An 18,361-nucleotide genomic window follows, 5' to 3' on the forward strand; every position below is an offset into this window, starting at 1 on the left:
CTCCCTTATCTTGAGTAATACTCTTGTAAGAAGAGGTAGAGGGGGAAATGCATAGATTGAGAGGTTTACCCACTTGAAGGATAGGGCCATCCACTTTCCAGGCCTTGCTGTGAGGTTCTCTGGTGCAGAATTTGTGGAGCTGGTGGTTGTTGGGGAAGGCAAATAGGGTCCACCTTCAGGGTACCCCATTTCTGGGTCACAAGGCTGAAGGTGTTGTGGTTTAATTGCCACTGGTGTGGGTCTAGGAGATTTCTGCTTAAGTTGTCTGCCAGGAAAGTTTTGGTTGCCTAGCGGGAATTGTGTTAGTAGGTGAATATGCATGGCTGAAGCCGTGTTCCAAAGGGTCATGGCTAGCCTGCAGAGTGGGTAAGAATGGGTTCCGCCCTGCTTGTTGATGTACCACATCAATGTGGTGTTGCCAGTTTTGATTAGTAGAGGCCCCAGAGAAAGTACGGATCTAAAAGCGGTCAGAGCATCATGAACAGCTAGCATCTCTTTTTGGTTGATGTGCAGATGAATTTGATTTGGGCTCCAGTGACCCTGAATGCACCTGCCGTCTAGGTGTGCACCCCAGGCATAGTCTGATGCATCTGTGGTTAGGGTCTGGGCGGAATGGGGTTGTGAAAAGGGAAGTCCCTTGTTGTGGTTGCATGCTGCTGCCCACCAAAGGAAATCTTTCCTTAGACAAGGTTTCATAGGTATAATAGTTTCCAGGTCCTAAGAATGTTGACACCCAAAGGCTTTTTACATATCACTGAAGTTTCCTCATATGCAGTCTGACGTATGGAATTAGTAGAATGCAGGAGGCCATGAACCCTAGAGCTTGGAGGATTTTCCTTGCGGATAACTGGGTTCTGGTGACCAGTTGTGACAAGCAGCCTGCCAGATAGGCTTGTTTCTCTGGAGTAAGGAATGCCATCTGGGATGCTGTGTCCAGGCTTGCTCCCAGGAATACAATTTTTTGACTGGGGACTAGTTTGGATTTCTTTAAGTTTATAGTGTACCCCAGTGAGGTTAGTAGGTCCTTTACAAATGTCAGGTGCTGCAACAGCTTTTCCTGTCTGCCTGAATCAGGCAGTCATCCAAGTAGGGGTAAATTTGAATATTTCTTTGTCTCCAAAAAGCAATGGCTGGAGCCAGGCATTTTGTGAAAACTCTGGGAGCAGTGGATAAGCCAAAGGGAAGTGCAGAGAACTGATAATGCATAGATCCTACCCTGAAACGTAGATATTTCCTGCAAGAGTCTCTGACTGGGATGTGCAGATAGGCCACTTTTAGGTCTAGGGTGGCTAACCAGGCATCTTTGGACAGCATAGGGAGAAGCTGCTGTAGGGTGAGCATTTTGAATTTTGGTACCACCAGGAAGGTGTTTAGAATGGACAGATCTAAAATTGGGCACTGGATGCCCTCTTTTCTGGGTACCAGGAAAAGTCTGGAATATAAACCTTGGATTATCTGTTCTGCAGGAACAGGCTGAATTGCCCTCATGGAGAGCAGGGAATTAACTTGGTTTTGTGCCTCTGCCCACTGGTTTAGAGGAAGACCTGGGAACCCTTTTGGGTTTGCAGCATGTGGAAATAAAAATCTGTACCCCTGGGACACTATGTTGAGGACCAATCGATTGTTGGTGATGGAGGCCCAGTTTTTTGCATGGGAGGCAAGTTTTCCTCCTAGGGGCACAAGCAGATGGGCAGAGGTGAGAGATGTTTTAGAAGTGGAGGTACTCCATTGCTTAGATCTCTGCATACCCAGTAACTGCTGTCTGGGGGGGGTCTGTTTCCTCTAGGTCTAGTTTGAGGTGGCCTTGAGGGGGCTAGGAAGGACCAATGTTTTGAGGGGCAATGCCTACTACATCTTGGAGGCTGGACTTGCAAAAAGTCTTTAACTGTCTGCATAGACTCAGCTTTTTCTTCCATCTTTTTTAAAACCTCTTCTGCTTTGGTGCCAAACAGATTGTCTTTGTTCAGTGGTGCGTCCAATAATTTTGATTTGACATGGTCTGGCAAGGTCTGTTCCTTAAGCCAAGCATGCCTTCTAAGTAAAGAGCCTGTGACTGCTGCCCTGCAGGATGCTTCTATGGCGTCAAACCCACACTGCAAGGTATGCTTACTAACTTGGCTTGCAGAATGTATAAGCTCCTGTAATTCTTTATTTTCTGCACAGTCAGGGAAGGTAGATCATTTTTGTTTAATAAGTTCCATAGTATGTTGCTGGTATTTCAGCATGTGGAACTGACAATTTAATGCTCTAATGGCAAGAGTTACAGAGGTGTATACTTTTTTACCCCATCTGTCTAAAAGCTCAGGAATCCTTGTCCGAAGGGGTGGGATTCTTAGCTGTGGTTGCTTTGATTCCTTTAGGTCCTTGGGAGATGACCTCTGGGTCAGCAGTAGGAAATTTTGAAAAGAAATTAGTGTGAGTCAGGGACTCTGTAGTACCTGTCAGGTTTCTTGGGAGCATGAGGTAGAGTATCAGAAGTTAGACTGGATTCCATAAAAACATCATCCACAAAACCCAGAACAGGAGGAATAGCTAAGGGTCTGTGCTGGGGTAAATCTAAAAATTCCCTGAGTCTCTTTTTGGACTGAGGATAATCCTGGCATTCCCAATGGAAATGCTCTCTCAAGGTATGTAGGGTTTCACCAAAAGAAAAATCCTCTGCAGGAGAGGCAGAAGGAATAGATTCCTCTGCATCTGAATCCTCATAAGCAGATAAGGGCATGTCTTCATAATCAGAAACCTCAGAGTCGGACTCTTGGTCAGATAAAGCTTCTGGGGACAAATCTCTTTTCCTTTTTGCAGGGGTAGGCTGGCTTCCCCTAATCAGCATGAAAAAGGTCTTCTGCCATTTTAAGCATCTGAGATTGAGGCATGGAAGCAGGTACTTGAGGTTGGGTCATCGGATTTTAGGCGTAGTTTGTACTCTGGGCCTTAGAAACTTGGTAGTTTTAGAAAGCACTGAAGATGTGAAAGTCATCAGTTTGTGTCGAACATCGATAGTGCAAAGAACTTCCTCAGAAGCCGGTGGCTGCACAGTGGCTCCAGACCCATCCAAGGTGGAGACATCCGCAGGTTCCATAGTCAAAGAAGAGTCTTGTGACATACTGGACTCTGAACGGGTCTTGGTAGCAGCCTGCAAATCCATAGAAGCAGGCATCAGGGGCTGCAAAACCACCTCACTGAGTACTGGCAAACTGGCGACTAGCATAACGGAAGCATCATTAGCAGTTTTGGACCTGTGCAGTCTGTCTCTGTCTTTATCCTGACTTTTTTTGGAAGATGGGTAGTCAGATGGCTTACCGAAGCCATTTCAGAATATGGAGATCGAGAGCAAAAGTATTTTGCTACGACAAGGGCCCAACAATGTATAGTTCTGGTGTTGAACAAAACCGACAGCGAAGGACATCGTGGTCTGGGCCTAAACAGGTGATGCAGTAAGAATGGAAATCTCGGTGTGGTATTTGCTTTCCACAGGTGAGGCAATTGTTAACTTTTTCGGACATCGGTTACAGCAGGAAAACAGGATCCCCAACAGGGTACTTAGCTTTAGAAGACTTCAACTTCAATTTTGAAAATGAAAACTCAGGTAGAGTCCAACTGGCACTTGTGCGAACTGCTTCTGCTTCAGGCTCCTCAGCAAGAAAGACTGATGTAATGGCGTTGGATGCCTGTTTTTATACCACTGAAGACCTGACGTCAGTCCTGGAGTGACAGTAACCGACGCAGAAATACTAAGCCTCTGGTATTCGGGCCGACTGAGGGCTACCCCTGACAGGATAACCCAAGTGTGATGACTGCAACAGTGAAACACGAAGAACATCAAATAATGCATGTAGATTTACTTTACTGCAACTTTGGAAGTCAGTGTTAGAGTTGCTGTACTATTCATGTGTATGTTTGTGTACAACATTCAGAAAAGTTTTTTTTTTCCTTTTATCCCTTGCTGTTTACTATATGTCAACAAAGGAATGGGATAAAGCAGTCTTGTGTAAAGCAGTACCACAGTATAACCTACTCATTCTCTTGTTACCTGCTTAATACAAGTCAGGGTTACAGGGGAGTTGGATTCTAACATGTCATTCAATGGACACAAGGCAGACAGCCTAGCCCTGCACAAGATAACACACAAACATATACATATAATCAGTCACATACAGTAAGCACACCTGCAGGCAATTTGCAAAGATTTCTAATTCACCCAAAAACTGATGTCCCAACTGAGAAACTATATAGTAACAGGAAGGACTAGCAGACTCTGCACCCAAATGAGAACTGAGCTGGAAAACAAAATGTTGTGAAGCAGCAGTTAAAGTAAAACTATATACCTAAAGTGGCAAAGAGCACCACATTGATAGTATTTTATACATCATTGATTTGGACGATATTTAAAGTATCTTATATTTGTATTATTCAATCAACAATTCCCAACCTACTATTTCATAAGCTTTCTTTTCCCACAGAAGATGGTAGGATTGAAAAAATTCAGTTTAGACAAATGTCATGACCTGTGAGTTACAATAACTCTCAGCTAACACAATATGCACATTTTCCTGCTAAAGGGATTATAGCAATCAACGATTCCCAATCTAGTATTTCATAAACTTCCCCCCTTCAGCAAAGGATAGAAAGATTAAAAAAACACACAGTTCAGCTAAGACAGATGTCATGATCTGTGAGCTGCAATAACTCAGCTAACACTGTACTATAATCCCTTTAGCAGAAAAAAATGCACAATCAACAATTCTCAAACTAGTATTTCATAAACTCTTTTCCAAGAATGGTGGGATTAAAATAAACAGATCTGCTCAGACAAATGTGATGAACTATGAAGTGCAATAACTCAGGCATCGTAATGCAATAATCTCTTTAGCAGGAAAATGTAGTGCATTTTCTGGCAAACAACAATTCAGTTATGTTTAGCTACTCCTTTCATCCAGAAATTATAAGTAATGGTCAGCCATTACACATTTTTAAGAAACCTCTCTCAAATATCATAGACGACACACAAAGGGTATCAGTACGTGCATGCTAGTATTATTACACACCTTGCAAAATGACTCCCTCCAAATACTACCAAAGATGCACAAAGTACGATATTGACAGCCCTAGATTTTTCTTGATCGTGCAGCAGCGGCAGCAAGAATTATTTCCCAAAGCCAGACCTTCAGTGGCTGCATTAGCTAATCAGGATGGGAAGAAGGGAAAACAGACCTAAACAAGCACTTCATGCATAGTGGTAGTGATTCAGTTCTAGCTTTCTTTCTTCAGGAGTGGCTAATGTGGTCTATACATTATTTTTCTCCAATAAAACTAATATTCCCAATGACTAAGATGGGGAAAAAAATGATGCAACAGGCGGACACAACATTAGAAAAGTGAACTAGCAAAGAAATTACAAAAGACAATTAAGTTCCTCTTCCACATTATCCTGACTAGCTTGGAAAGGTAGGCTATGGACAAAGCAACATTTACCAAGGCAGTAAAGACAGTGATTGATCTGTAATGGTTACATAAACACTATAAAAGTTAAAAAAAAAAGACGCACACACACGCATGCACACACACACACACACACACACACACACACACACACACACAAAGATGTAGAAAAAAATGAATGAGACAAAATAAATTATATCTGAAGATTGTTTACATTTCAAACTAGCACATTCACCCTAGAATGTTTAAAAAGATGAATGCATCTACTCTGGAGAAGTGCATTCATTGCTAGGTACAAATACGGTACTCTAACTGAATATACACACACAAAAGCACCCATACATATGCAATTTTGGAAGTCAGTGCTGCCAGTGTTGTCAGCAGACACATTTGTTCACAACTCAACAAACATAATTTTGATCTGCTCACCACAAAACACACACACAATTTCTTGCTGGGCTATGCAAACAATGGAAGGAAAACTACTGTTATATAAAATGATGCAGTAAATTCACTTAGTTCAATGTAAATGATTTAAAGGTATACATAGCACTGCATTTCAGAGATTTCAGGGATAGCAATGTTCAGATAGTGTTGCTTGCTCAACAAAGGTCATCTGTGAGCTACAACAACTTTTTTAAGTTTTGATACCATACCATACCATAACATCTGAAACAAGAAAGAAGTTTCCCAGTTAACCACAGCCACAGTTCAAACAGACTTACCCTTACCCTATGTCCCATACCATTATGCTAGCTAAATCCTACCATTACACACACTTTTTTTCTAATAAAAGCCTTGCCCAAGACTAAAGAAAGTATATAAAGGATATACACAAAGGAAATGGAGTGCACGTACATCCTGTCTCTATGACGAGGAAAAAAAACAATCACAAATGAGAAAGAATAAGAATTACCTAGCTTGGACATCTAACCAAAGAAATGCACACATCCGAAACAGTAAAATCAAAGTAAAGAAAATACTGGATTGAGATGACCTTGTCTAGATTCCTATGCAGTAAAGTCAGTTTTTCATACACTCTGCTGGACTTGTCTGATCATATTTGGACTCAGTGCAGTATCTGATTTTGCACTTCATTGATTTCATGTTGAGAAATATTAGCAACTACAAACTGCCGAATAAATTACTGTTTGCACCCCCAAAAATGTTAACTACAGCCTTCATCTGGTTACTGGATCATGCAACTCAGATTCTATATATTAGGAGCAGGACTATGAATGAATCAGTTACAAACTAATCCCCTACCAGCACTGCACCAGTAATACAGCACTAAACACAATAAACTCCATACAATGACAGCTGATTAATTAAAGCAGCTGTTAATAATATGGCTCTATGGAGAACAACTGTCAGACATGAAACAGTATGGAATTCTTACAGGCAGGACTGCATACTGCACTGCATTGTGGAACAGCACCAGAACTGATTTTTAAGTGAAACAATCTACTAGTGCTAGCTCTCACTGAAGGTTTTTGTAATTAATGTAGTTTTCTTACTTTGTTACAAAAACAGATTTAAAGTTGCTTGAAGGTCACTGCTGCATGCCTTGAGTTTCACATAACCAAATTAATTCTGTTGTCTTCAAAGGAACTTAACTTACTTGGGGAAATCGTCCTTTTCCCCAGATTAAAGTGATAAGGACTGCAGCGGTCTTGCACAAAGAATGTGGAGAATCCTCCTCTCACAAAACACTTCTTTTTTCTACTTTAACAAATGCAATTTCATACGTATGCTTATGTGTAAAATGGCATTAAAAAAACTGACATTTGCCAAACTTAAAAAAAATAGAGTCTGCGTTGAAAGTACAGTTGTGTAAAATCTTACCATAACAGTAGATGCCCTTCTCTTCATTTTTGCAGTATTCTTAACATGAAGGATTCCCTGCCAAGGGCAGCCCAACGTCTATCCAGTATACCAAAGCCTTTAGGTTGTTAATGATACACAGTACGTCACACGTATGCTCCCTGTGCAAGGCATAGGACATAACGGTGACATCCAGACATATCATCCTCAGAATTAATAGCCCCAAGAGGAACCCTAGGATACCAGAGGGTAACATACACATCCAAAGGGACAAAAGACCAAGGGTAGGAAGGAGGGAGTGAATACTGCAGCAGTGAAGAGAAGGACATCTACTGTTATGGTAAGATTTTACACAACTGTACTACATCCTTGCATTTCACTGCTGCAGTATTCTTAACATGAGGGAGTGTGCAAAAGCTCAGGGAGGAGAAAGGGGAAGTAGAGCCTTCTAGGAACTTATGAAGAATGAACTTAACACAACCAGCTATAGCAAAGGTATGCACCGAAGACCAGGTAGCTGCCTCAAGGACATAATTAGTATCCAAACTCTTGAAAAAAGCACCCAAAAAAGCCACAGCCCTAGTAGAGCCAGCCTTAACCATAGAAGGAAAGCTCTTACCATGACAAGAATAACAAAAAGAAATGGATTTAGAAATCTGAGGAAACAGTCTGCTAGGAAACTGCTAAACCTAATGATCTAGGATGAAAAGAAACAAAACGCTGATCAGATTTTCAAAAAGCTTTAGTTTTGTCCAAATAAAATCTGAGATGTCTATGCACATCCTAAGTGTACAACACCATCTCACTAGCAGATTGCAGAGAAGGGAAAATAGTGGGCAAATTACTAGACTAAGATACAACTCATTCAATACTTCAGGCATAAAAGGAGGATTGGTACGAAGAGACACTGTACTTATCAAAAAATAAAAAAGGAAGAACAACCATAATGGCTTGAAGCTCAGACACCCATTTGGCAGAAGTATGGGCTAACAAAAGAACAGTCTTCAAAGAACAATGTTGTAAAAGGAAGCTGAAGCTGCAGTCTCAAAGCAGTCTGAGTCAATCTCTCCAAAACAAAATTAAGATCCCAGGAAGGAGGAACAGGCTTCCTGGGAGGTCTAATATGAAGGACGCCTTTAATTAACTAGAGGCCAAAGGAGAAACAAAGAGCAGGCAAGCAGTAATAGCTGAGAGGTGGGCTTTAACAGAAGAATATGCCAACCCAGTATTCAGCAAATCACACAAATAAGACAGAGCCAAAAGAACATCCACAGTAAGTGGATCCACAGGTTATGAGAAAGACACCAAAAAGAAAACCTCTTTCATTTGTAGAAGTAGGATTTCCTAGTAGTGTTTTTTCTGGCCTCCTGCAAAACCCGAAGCACGTCCTCATAAAAAAGGTGCCTACAGGGAATCAAAATCCTATCACCCACAGTGTCAGCTGATGAGTGTACAGGTGGGGATCGATGAGAGACCCCTTGTCTTGTGTGAGAAGATCCACCCTGTAAGGTAACGTTTGAGGATTGCCCTTGGCTAAGTACAGAAAAAGACAGAGCCAATGCTGTCTAGGCCAAAAAGGGAGTCACCAAAAAGATTTTGGGAGCATCCTGTTTTATCTTGCACAGGACGTTTGGAATGAGAGTTAGGAAAGGGAAGGCATAAAGAAAATATCCCCTTCCATTAAAAAGACAGGGCTGTCCACCTTCCAGGCCAGAAGACAAGGAGTCCTGGCACAAAAACTGAGGAATCTGCCTGTTCAGAGGGGAGGCAAAGAAATCTACTTGATGAGTACCCCACTGGTGGATAATGTCCAGAAACAAATTCCTGTTTAGCATCCACTTGCGAGACTGCGTTATGGACATGCTCATGGAGTCTGGCACGAAATTCTGACTTGAAGGAAAGTACACTTACCTGAAGTGTGACTTGGTACTGAATCGTTAAATTCTGACTTGAAGGAAAGTACACTTACCTGAAGTGTGACTTGGTATTGAATTGTTAACTCCCAAACCTAGACTGCCAATCTGCAAAGCACATAGGACCTTGTCTCCCCTTGTTTGTTGACATACCACATCACTGTGATGTTGCATGTAAAGATCTTTAGGGGCCCAGGAGAAAACAGAGGACGAAAAGCAGTGAGGGTCAGCAGGAGTGCTCTCATCTCCTTGAAACTGATGTGCTACTGCTGGGGGGACCAAAGGCCTTGCACCTTTAGGTTTCCAGAGGAAGCCCTCAACCCCCCCCCCCCCATCTGAGGCATCTGTGAACAGCTCCTGAGAGGGAAGTGGGGTTTGAATGGAAGCCCTGGATTCAAAGTCAATTGATGAATCCACCACTGAAATTCCAACTTCAGACATGGAAGAAGAGGGATTGGAAACCCTAGAGGATGAGAATACTGAAGCCAAATTGACTTTAGATACCAATGAAGCTTTTCTCATTTGCAGTCTGGATAAGGAAAGCATAGGGATTGTACATGCCATGAATCTCAGAGTCCTCAGAAATTACCCAACTGAAATCAAGGCCAGAGGAAGAAAAGACTGAAAAAAGGAAATCTGAGTCAAAGCCTTGGGAGGAGGCAGGGATGCTAGCATAGGAACAGTCTGAATCCTGCTCCCAGAAAAACGTAATCCTGTAATGGGGACAGGAAGGACTTTAAAGTGAACCCCAGGCTTTGCAACAGAGTGATGACCCACTAAAGGTCCTGTAAAAGAATCTCAGGAGAGGAGGCTTGAATATGGAGGTCATCCAAATAATGCAAATGGCAAACACAGGAGCTAGGCATTTGTTGAATACCCTTGGGGCAGTAGAGAGGTCAAAGAGCAAAGCACAGAACTGAAAATGCCAGGAAGCAACACAAGAATGTAAAAACTTCCTGAAAAGAGGATGAATATGAATATGGAAGTAAGCATCCTTGAGATCCAAAGAAACCATAAAAGCCTGAGGAAGCAGAAGAGGGAATAAAGTCTGAAGGGATAACATTCAAAAGAAAAGAACCTTCAGAAATGTATTCAGATGAGAAAGATCCAAAATGGGTCTCCATGTGCTATCCTTCCTGAGGACCAAACACATTATGGAATAAAATCCCATTCTCCTTTAAGCAGCTGGAACCTCTTGAATAGTTCCCTGAATCAAAAAAACCCTGAAGCACATCTGGAAGTGAGCTCAACTGGTCTTGAGGTGGCTGAAGAATGCCCACAAGGGGGGGAGGGGGATTTCCAAATCATGAAATCTCACTAGCGAATTATGGAAAGAACCCAGGCATCCTGGGTTATGCTTAACCCGACAGGAAGAAACAGAGAAAGACAATGTGAGAGAGGAATGTTGCTGGAAATAACTGGGTAGTCAAACAGCACCTGGTTTATCAGGAAAGGAAGGCTTCTGAGAAGGAGGGGTTTGTGTAGACTTAGCGGGGTGAACCCTCCTACCACCCTTTTTGCCTTTAGGAGGAGGATGAGACTGCCTTCTAACAAAGGCTGGTTTATTAGTATAGTTTGTCTGGAACTTTGGCACAGGGGAAACAAAAATATGTTTCAGGTCCTGTAACTCCTTGCCTTTCTCCTACAGGGACTTGAACAAATCAGCTGCAGCAGCACCAAAAAATCATTTGTTGTCCAGAGGAGCATCCATCAACTTAGCCTTAATATAGTCAGGCAGCAGTTCAAGCCCTAGCCAGGAATATCTCCTCAAAACAGAGACAGAAGCAGCAGCCCTAGAAGCAGCAACTGCTGCATCATAACAACATTTAATGGAATGAAGAACTACCTGGGAAGAAGCCCCTAACAGAGACATGGCAGAAGTCTTTCCCTCAGAATCTGGAAAGTTAGAAATAACCTGCAAGCCTGAGAAAGGACAGCCAAAACATATCTGGTCATATGAGTCTGATAATTAACAGCCTGCTAGGCTAGGGTGGCCGAAATATAAATGTTTTTACCCAGCCTTTCTACAGTCCTGCTGTACTTATCAGAAAGAAGAAGCTTGGTAGAAGCAATAATTTAGAAGGCTTATTGGATGCCACATAAACTACCGAAGGGTCAGCAGATGGACACTTATAAAGGAATTTGCAATCATCGGGCACTTTATAAGACTGTTTGAAGGATCAGGGGGCTGAGAGTCTAAGGCCAGAGATGCAAAAGAAAAGGCATCCAATAAAGCAGCCAAAACAGGAGGAACAGCACAGGAGCATTTGAAAGAGCTCATAATATCTCCTCTGCATTTTAGATATTTGAGAACAATTCCATTTAAAGAATTTCATCATCCTGGCAATGGTATCTCCAAAGGAAATCGCCTCAAAAGGAGAGCCATAACCCAAAGGAGAAGAAATTTGGGAAGAACAGGCCAGGGATTCCTCACCAGAATCCTCTTCTTCCTCAGAGAAATCCTGATCACTAGATCTCTTGGGGGGGGGGGGGATGACCAAGGAGGTTATGGGGCAGAGACCCATCTGAAAAGGCTTCAAGGCCATAAGAGCATTGAACAAAACCTGTGTAAAATTGTGCCATTCACTTTGAAAGCCTTTAAGAGCAGAAGAAATATGTTTTTGTCTTTTGCTTCTTTTTTACAGGGGTGTCTGCCTTATGAAAAGTACAAGGCTCCAATGCTGGCCTACATTCAATAATCATACTTAGGACTTCCTCTCTTACTAGAATCTGAGGAACCCCCATAGGCCCTTCAATGATAATCAGCCACAGTTACCACTGAACATCTGAAACAGACATCTGAAAGGCTCTGAGGATGTCCAAGTAGCCAGAACCCATGCTGGCTTCCGAACCAGTCCTGGCAGAGGAATTTAACCCAAGAACTGGACAATCCTCTGGGCTTTCACCAGCCTCAAGAGAGATGTCTGGTGGAGGAGTCACAGCCAAAGAATCTGACCTGACTTTTTTGGCCTCCTTCTTCGAATAAATAGTGAAGGATGAAAGGCAACTATGTAAGGTCTTTGGAACAAAAGCCTGACAAACAGTGCAGGACTTATGGTCATGAGAAGCTCCTAAACAAAACAATCACTGCTCGTGAAGGTCTTTATGGGGAATCTGTCTCCCACACTGGCATTTATCCTTTATGGATGACATGAAACCCTACAACAACACAAATGCAAAAGCAAAAAAAAAAAAACAGGGCACTTATCTGAACGGCTAGGTAAACCAGCAATAACTCAATTCAATCAGACTGATGATCAAAGATGGCATTCGGACTGGCGGCAAAGAAATTCTGAGGATGATACATCTTCATATCATTCAGAAAATGATGGTAACACAAGACCTTTTATTCTAGCAATTTTCTACGTTTATAAGAGAAATATTTAAATTTTGTTCCTATGTTTGGGGTTTGTCCCCCCATTAGTTTTGGCTTTATCCAGATTTTTTGTCCTAAAAGGTTCAGAGCTATGTTCCACATAACTGGAGCTAAAAAGGGTCCATTTAAAATATTTTATCCAAACAAAAGGATCCAATGAAAACAGTCTATGTAGTCACTTTAAAGGGGAAAGAACCAGAAGGCATCAGTTCCACATGGCCTGTGCAATAAATACTGAAGGGGGTTTTAAAATACAGAGATGTAATTCAACCTATACTTAGCATCCACTGGGACGGGTTACCATGATTCCCATGGGCCTGTAGTTAGTGCCAACACATGTCTAACAGCTTCTGTATGGTACTCCCTATACACATGATCCTCATTGCCTTAAGAAAGTGATACCTGCAAAATGGAACTGCTTACCTGAAGAGGCAGGAATAAGCTGTGCAAACAAACTGACATTTCATTTTAAAAGTACTTTTGCCTGTCAGTGCTAGGTTAACAATGGTTAATAACTAGGATTTCCCCAGCATTGTCTCCATGTTGAAATTATTACCTCTAAGTACAAGTACTTCCAAACGCATTCAAAACTGCCACCCCAGCAAACAAGCTTTATTATACAACAGAAATATAAATGGTTGCCTTTGCTTATACTCTAATATAAGAATCTGTCTTTGCTTTCTTTTTTTTATAAATACACTGTTATTTTGTAAATAAGTCTAAATCTGGAAAGTCGTGTACCTATATTTACAACCCAAATTGTTAACTTCTTTGATTATTTGTCACAAAAAGCACAGTCCAAACTTGTAAAAAGAGTAGCACGCTGAAGCTAGACTCAAAAGGACAATTTTAATCCAATGTAAAACACACAGTACTACACAATACCAATGCTGGTTCTTGTGCAAAATAGAAATAATTTTGTTAAAAAACTCCACAATACCAATGCTGGTCTTCGTAGATAAAAACGTGATTTAAAGTTGAATTAAGCGCTTTCGTTTCTGTCCAGTCAGAAACTTCCTCAGAATATCTTCACATTTGAGGAATGAAAGTTTATAGTAAACCACAACCACACCTTCAATAAAGACCACCCAATTAAAATCGCTTAGTTTTAAAATATTTATTCATTTTAATTCTATATAGTATGTATTTGTGAGTGAATTTAATGCACCATATTTATGTTTTTTAAAAGATGCTTATGTTTTATGTATTAGATAGTGATTTTAATTGGGTGGTCTTTATTGAAGTGTATGAGGGTAGCCAGAGTTAAAAAAAAGCACATGATTTTACCAACAATATGTGGGACTTATAAAGGGATTTCCTAGGCAGGAGTTACAGTAGTAGAATGCTATGATCCAGCCTGGAACCCATCAGGACACTCAAGGCTAAGAATAACCACCGAGAAATTGGAAGCGCTGTTTTATGGATATGGATAGCAAGATACAAGCAGTTGGAATGTTTTTGGTCCCTTTGATTTCGTACATGGGTCAAGACGTATTTTTGTCAACTAGAGAAGTTCTGGATGGCGATTGATGGAGAGCTGGGGAATTTTCTCTGGGAAGAGAAGACAGAAGAAGCTGGTTGGGATGGGCTGATTCTTCCTGTGGAGCAAGGCAGTCTGGGGTTGCCCAAGTTGAAGGGGTATTTCAGAGCTACACAGTTAAGGTTCCTGTACATGGCACAAGCAGGGACCTGTAGTTCAAGGTGGAAGGGGATTATGGTGAAACATGGGGGAAGCTCGGGAGGTGGGCAGAGACTGAGATGTAGTTCCTTCGGAGAGTGACAGTGACCATATAGAATATTATATTCATAAAGTAACAGATGGCATTCTGGGAAATGGGCCAACATAGGAGTGGAGAACAGAGATTCTGACGATGGGGATGACTGCAGTTGGGGATGAAGACAATAGGCAAAAGGGGTGGAGTTTATTGAAGAAAGCTGGCAGGGAAACCAAGGTATTGGCAGCAAATAATTAGATGTAAAGGTGATAGAATGGGAAGAAGTCGAGGGTTTGTTTGGACTGTAGGCTAGGGAACTGCCTTCACTGTGAAGGACTGGTATTGGAGTATAGGCAAAAAGAAATAGGGGGATCCCAGGAGAAAGCCCAGCACTGGTGGAGTTTTGGGTGGAATCTAGAACAGAAGCTGCTGTTGAAGGAGGAATGGTTAGATGAGCATGTGGAATGTTGCATGATAACTGTGGGAATCAATCAGAGTAGATTGGAACCAATTGGAAGAAGAGATTGTGTGGGTGATTCATGGAGAGACAATGGGGAATATGTGTATGTCTCCCACGTATGCAGCAGGGTCTGGAAGATTTAGGATCTTTCCTTGGAGGTATTTACATAGGTATTTTTATACCCCAGGTGGACTCCAAAGAATTTTTGCTTAGGTGGGTAGCGAATATTGGAGGTGTGATGGGGAAGAGGGAGGTAATTGGGAACATACTTTCTTTAGTGTAATGAGTTGGCAGACTTTAAAAATTCCCTGCAGACTACTCTATTAGACATACTGAGTGAGAAAATTGGTATGACTAAGGAATTTTTTGAGCTAGGATTCAGAAATGGAATTGCCTAGACATAGCAAAGCCTTGCATAGTCTAATGATGGTGGCCGCAAAAAAAAAATTACTAGGAAATGGAAATCAATGTCTAAACCAACTGTACTTGAAATAGTGAATATAGTAACAGGGAGAAAACAGCTGGAAATGGAATCTTAAGGAAATGGTAGGAGCAAATTACATACAAAAAAATGTAAACTGCGAAAACAATAAATGCAGACAAGGAATGAAATTTAAAAGAAGGCAGAATTTGAATGAGCTATATAATGTTTGACTGACAGTGAATGGACAGATTATAACTGAAGCATAATGTTTGCAACTAAAATTATTTTATTTTATTTATTTTACATTTGTTTACCGGGAAGGACCGACTGGGCTAGTAGCCCATTTTCAGAGGAGGCATAGGGAGAAAATCTCCATACAGTATAATAAGTCCAACAGAAGATATAGATTAGTAAAACATTAGTAAAGCATTACAGGTTTCACGCAGAATTGTACATAGATTTGAAAAGCATCATAAGTATAATACATGATTATATACAGCTTTGTATAGCATCACAAGTTTTACACATCAATGAATTATAGAAGCAATGATTAACAATTGCAGTACTTTATAGGCATGGTTTCAAGTAGAAGATTCAATGGAGAAAGAATTAAAATTTAAAATGTAGTCAGGAAGACTGCAAAGTTAGGTAAGGGTACTGCTGGAGTGTGAGAGAAAGTAGCCTGTATGCAATACGGTTTGTGAGAGAGAAAGCAGCCTTATGTCAATATGGTTTGCTTTTATTTACATAAATGTATGATTGCCTATGTCATAAGTGATAATTTAATAAAGATGTGTCTTGTTTAATTAAAAAAGGCCAACAATGACCCAGGCTTAGATGATCCCCTGACAAGACAACAAGACCATTCAGCAACCTGTACACAGACCCAAAGGAGGAACAGAGAAATAGAAGCCTGGCCCTTATTTTCTCTATAGACTATAAGGAAATTCAAAAGCTTGTTACTAAAAACTGGGTTAGTATAACTGAAAATAAGCAGGTTGAAAATGTTCTATGGTCCCGTCCAGCTTTTGTATTTCAGAGGACAAAAACTGTAAGAAATTGGGTGGAGTGACAGGAAAGACCATCCATCAAACCAGTACAAAGATATACACCCCTGTGGTCTTATCTTGTCTTCTGCAGATTCTGTCCAGATTTGAAAAGCAAGGGTTATTGCAATTGCCTAGTGTTAAAAAAGAAGATATGGAGTACCAACAGAGGAGTCTGTAATACAGAAATGGTTGTGTAAAGGGTCCAGCGCTCTCCTGTAATGCTTTCTATGTGGACAAAAGAATACACAAATTCAAAGTCAGGATTTCACACCAGTTATCTGATATTCATCTCAAAATACAAAACCTGGCAAAACATTAACTGGAATTTCTGAATCACCAAGGTTTCAAATGCCAAATCTTGGGTGCCCTGGAAATGGACCCACTGCAGGGAAACAAAATCGCTCATATGGGAAAGCTTGAACTAGCCTAGCAGAGAAACTTGGATTAAACACAAGCGGCTCTATTACCAGCATAATAACTCTTAGAAAACTGTGTCACAAAGCATACTGCTAAGACTTAGATCCTGGAACAGTCCCTAATGTATCTGGACATCTTTTGTAGTACACTCTGAACAGACAATTCATGTATTTTGCAATATGGACTCTTTGTTCGGTCACCTTGATATGAATGATTCACTTACTTTTTATTCTTCACCTACACCTTATGTTATTTGATTTACTACTTTTTCACTTTAACTTGATTACTTTTACTCTGAACAGACCAGCAGGGCTTCTATTATATAGTAGGATTGGGTTCAAAATGGTTTTCCTCTTTGATGAACTATTTTAAACTGACAATATTCATGTTATAGATACTGCCTCTGTACCATAAAAGAGGGCATAGTTGTTTTTAATTGCACTGACATAGAATTTGATATAAATAAGGCTGAATTATACTCTACATTGACCATGGGTGACGCATGTGAGCCCAATAAAAGTGGACATTGGTGATATATAAGGAAGAGCTCAATACGGTTTACTATTGAAAATGCGAACGGCACTTGGGCGACAGTCGGATAGTCGAACGTATAAGGTCGTAAACACGGATGTCGAAGACATAATAATCAATCTAGGAATGGTTTTAACATGGGTTGAGGTAGGGAAGATGTTTGTAGTAGGGAATAATACTGAACACCTACCTCGACCCATGTTAAAACCATTCCTAGATTGATTATTTTGTCTTCGACATCCTTGTTTACGACCTTATACGTTCGACTATCCGACTGTCGCCCAAGTGCCGTTCGCATTTTCAATAGTAAACCGCTCAATACTATAATCTTTAAATTTAATGCTAATCCATCATTTCATATGACCCCACCCCCACAAAAGTGGTCATAGTCATTAACCTGTAAAAAATTGCTTGATACTGCCTCTACCATGAATTTGTTGTTTCATGAGCTCAATAAAAGTGGGAATGGTAAAAAGATCAAACCAGGAATGGGCCTTGAGGAACTGAAGAATAATAAAAAGATCTGACATTCCATTATGCTCAAGGCCCACATTACACTGGGTATTACCAGGGAAGATCTCTGGGCTATTACGATCTGATCTCTGAATGAAAAAGCATGACTTGATTTTGTATATGCTTGAATATAAAAACCAATAAATCAAAATGGACCTGATAAAGCCCACACAGCGAAAGGGATTATTTAATGTATTTTGAGTTATGTTAAATTGTAATATGGTGGGAGGTTTGCCATTCTGATTTCTCGGTGTTACATTTTATCTTTTCTTAAATGTGAGGATTAACCACTGTACTAAGCTCTCAACAGAGTGGCTGAACAAGGAAAGTACAGTTGTGTACACTTACCATAAATGTAGATGTTCGAGTGTATTCACTGTTGCAGTAATCACGTTTGGGTTATCCCTGCCAGGGTAGCCCTCAGTCGGCCCGAATACCAGAGGCTTAGTATTTCTGCGTCAGTTCCATCGCTCCTGGACTGACGTCAGGTCGTCAGTAGTATAAAATAAGGCGGCTGACATGACACCACTACATCAGTTTTTTCTTGCCCTGTCAGGAGCCGCCAAGAGGGAGTTAGGTTATGGTGCAAGAACGCCACCAATAGAAAATAAATACCAAAAATTCCTTGTAAGGAGAGAGAGAGAGACAGAGAGAGACAAGGGGGGGTGGAGGGAGGGAAACCAGGACTGCAACAGTGAAT

General features: G+C 41.0%; 1 protein-coding gene across 1 annotated transcript in view; it reads right to left on the reverse strand.

Moving 5' to 3' along the window:
* The window catches only part of LOC122792856 (ATPase family protein 2 homolog), a 1,253,755-nt gene that overhangs the window by 241,099 nt on the left and 994,295 nt on the right, over positions 1-18,361 (reverse strand). The window lies entirely within an intron of this gene.

This window comes from Protopterus annectens, chromosome 2.part0 (genome assembly GCF_019279795.1).
Source record: "Protopterus annectens isolate FY-2018-M chromosome 2.part0, PAN1.0, whole genome shotgun sequence".
NCBI classification, from domain to species: Eukaryota; Metazoa; Chordata; order Ceratodontiformes; family Protopteridae; genus Protopterus; species Protopterus annectens.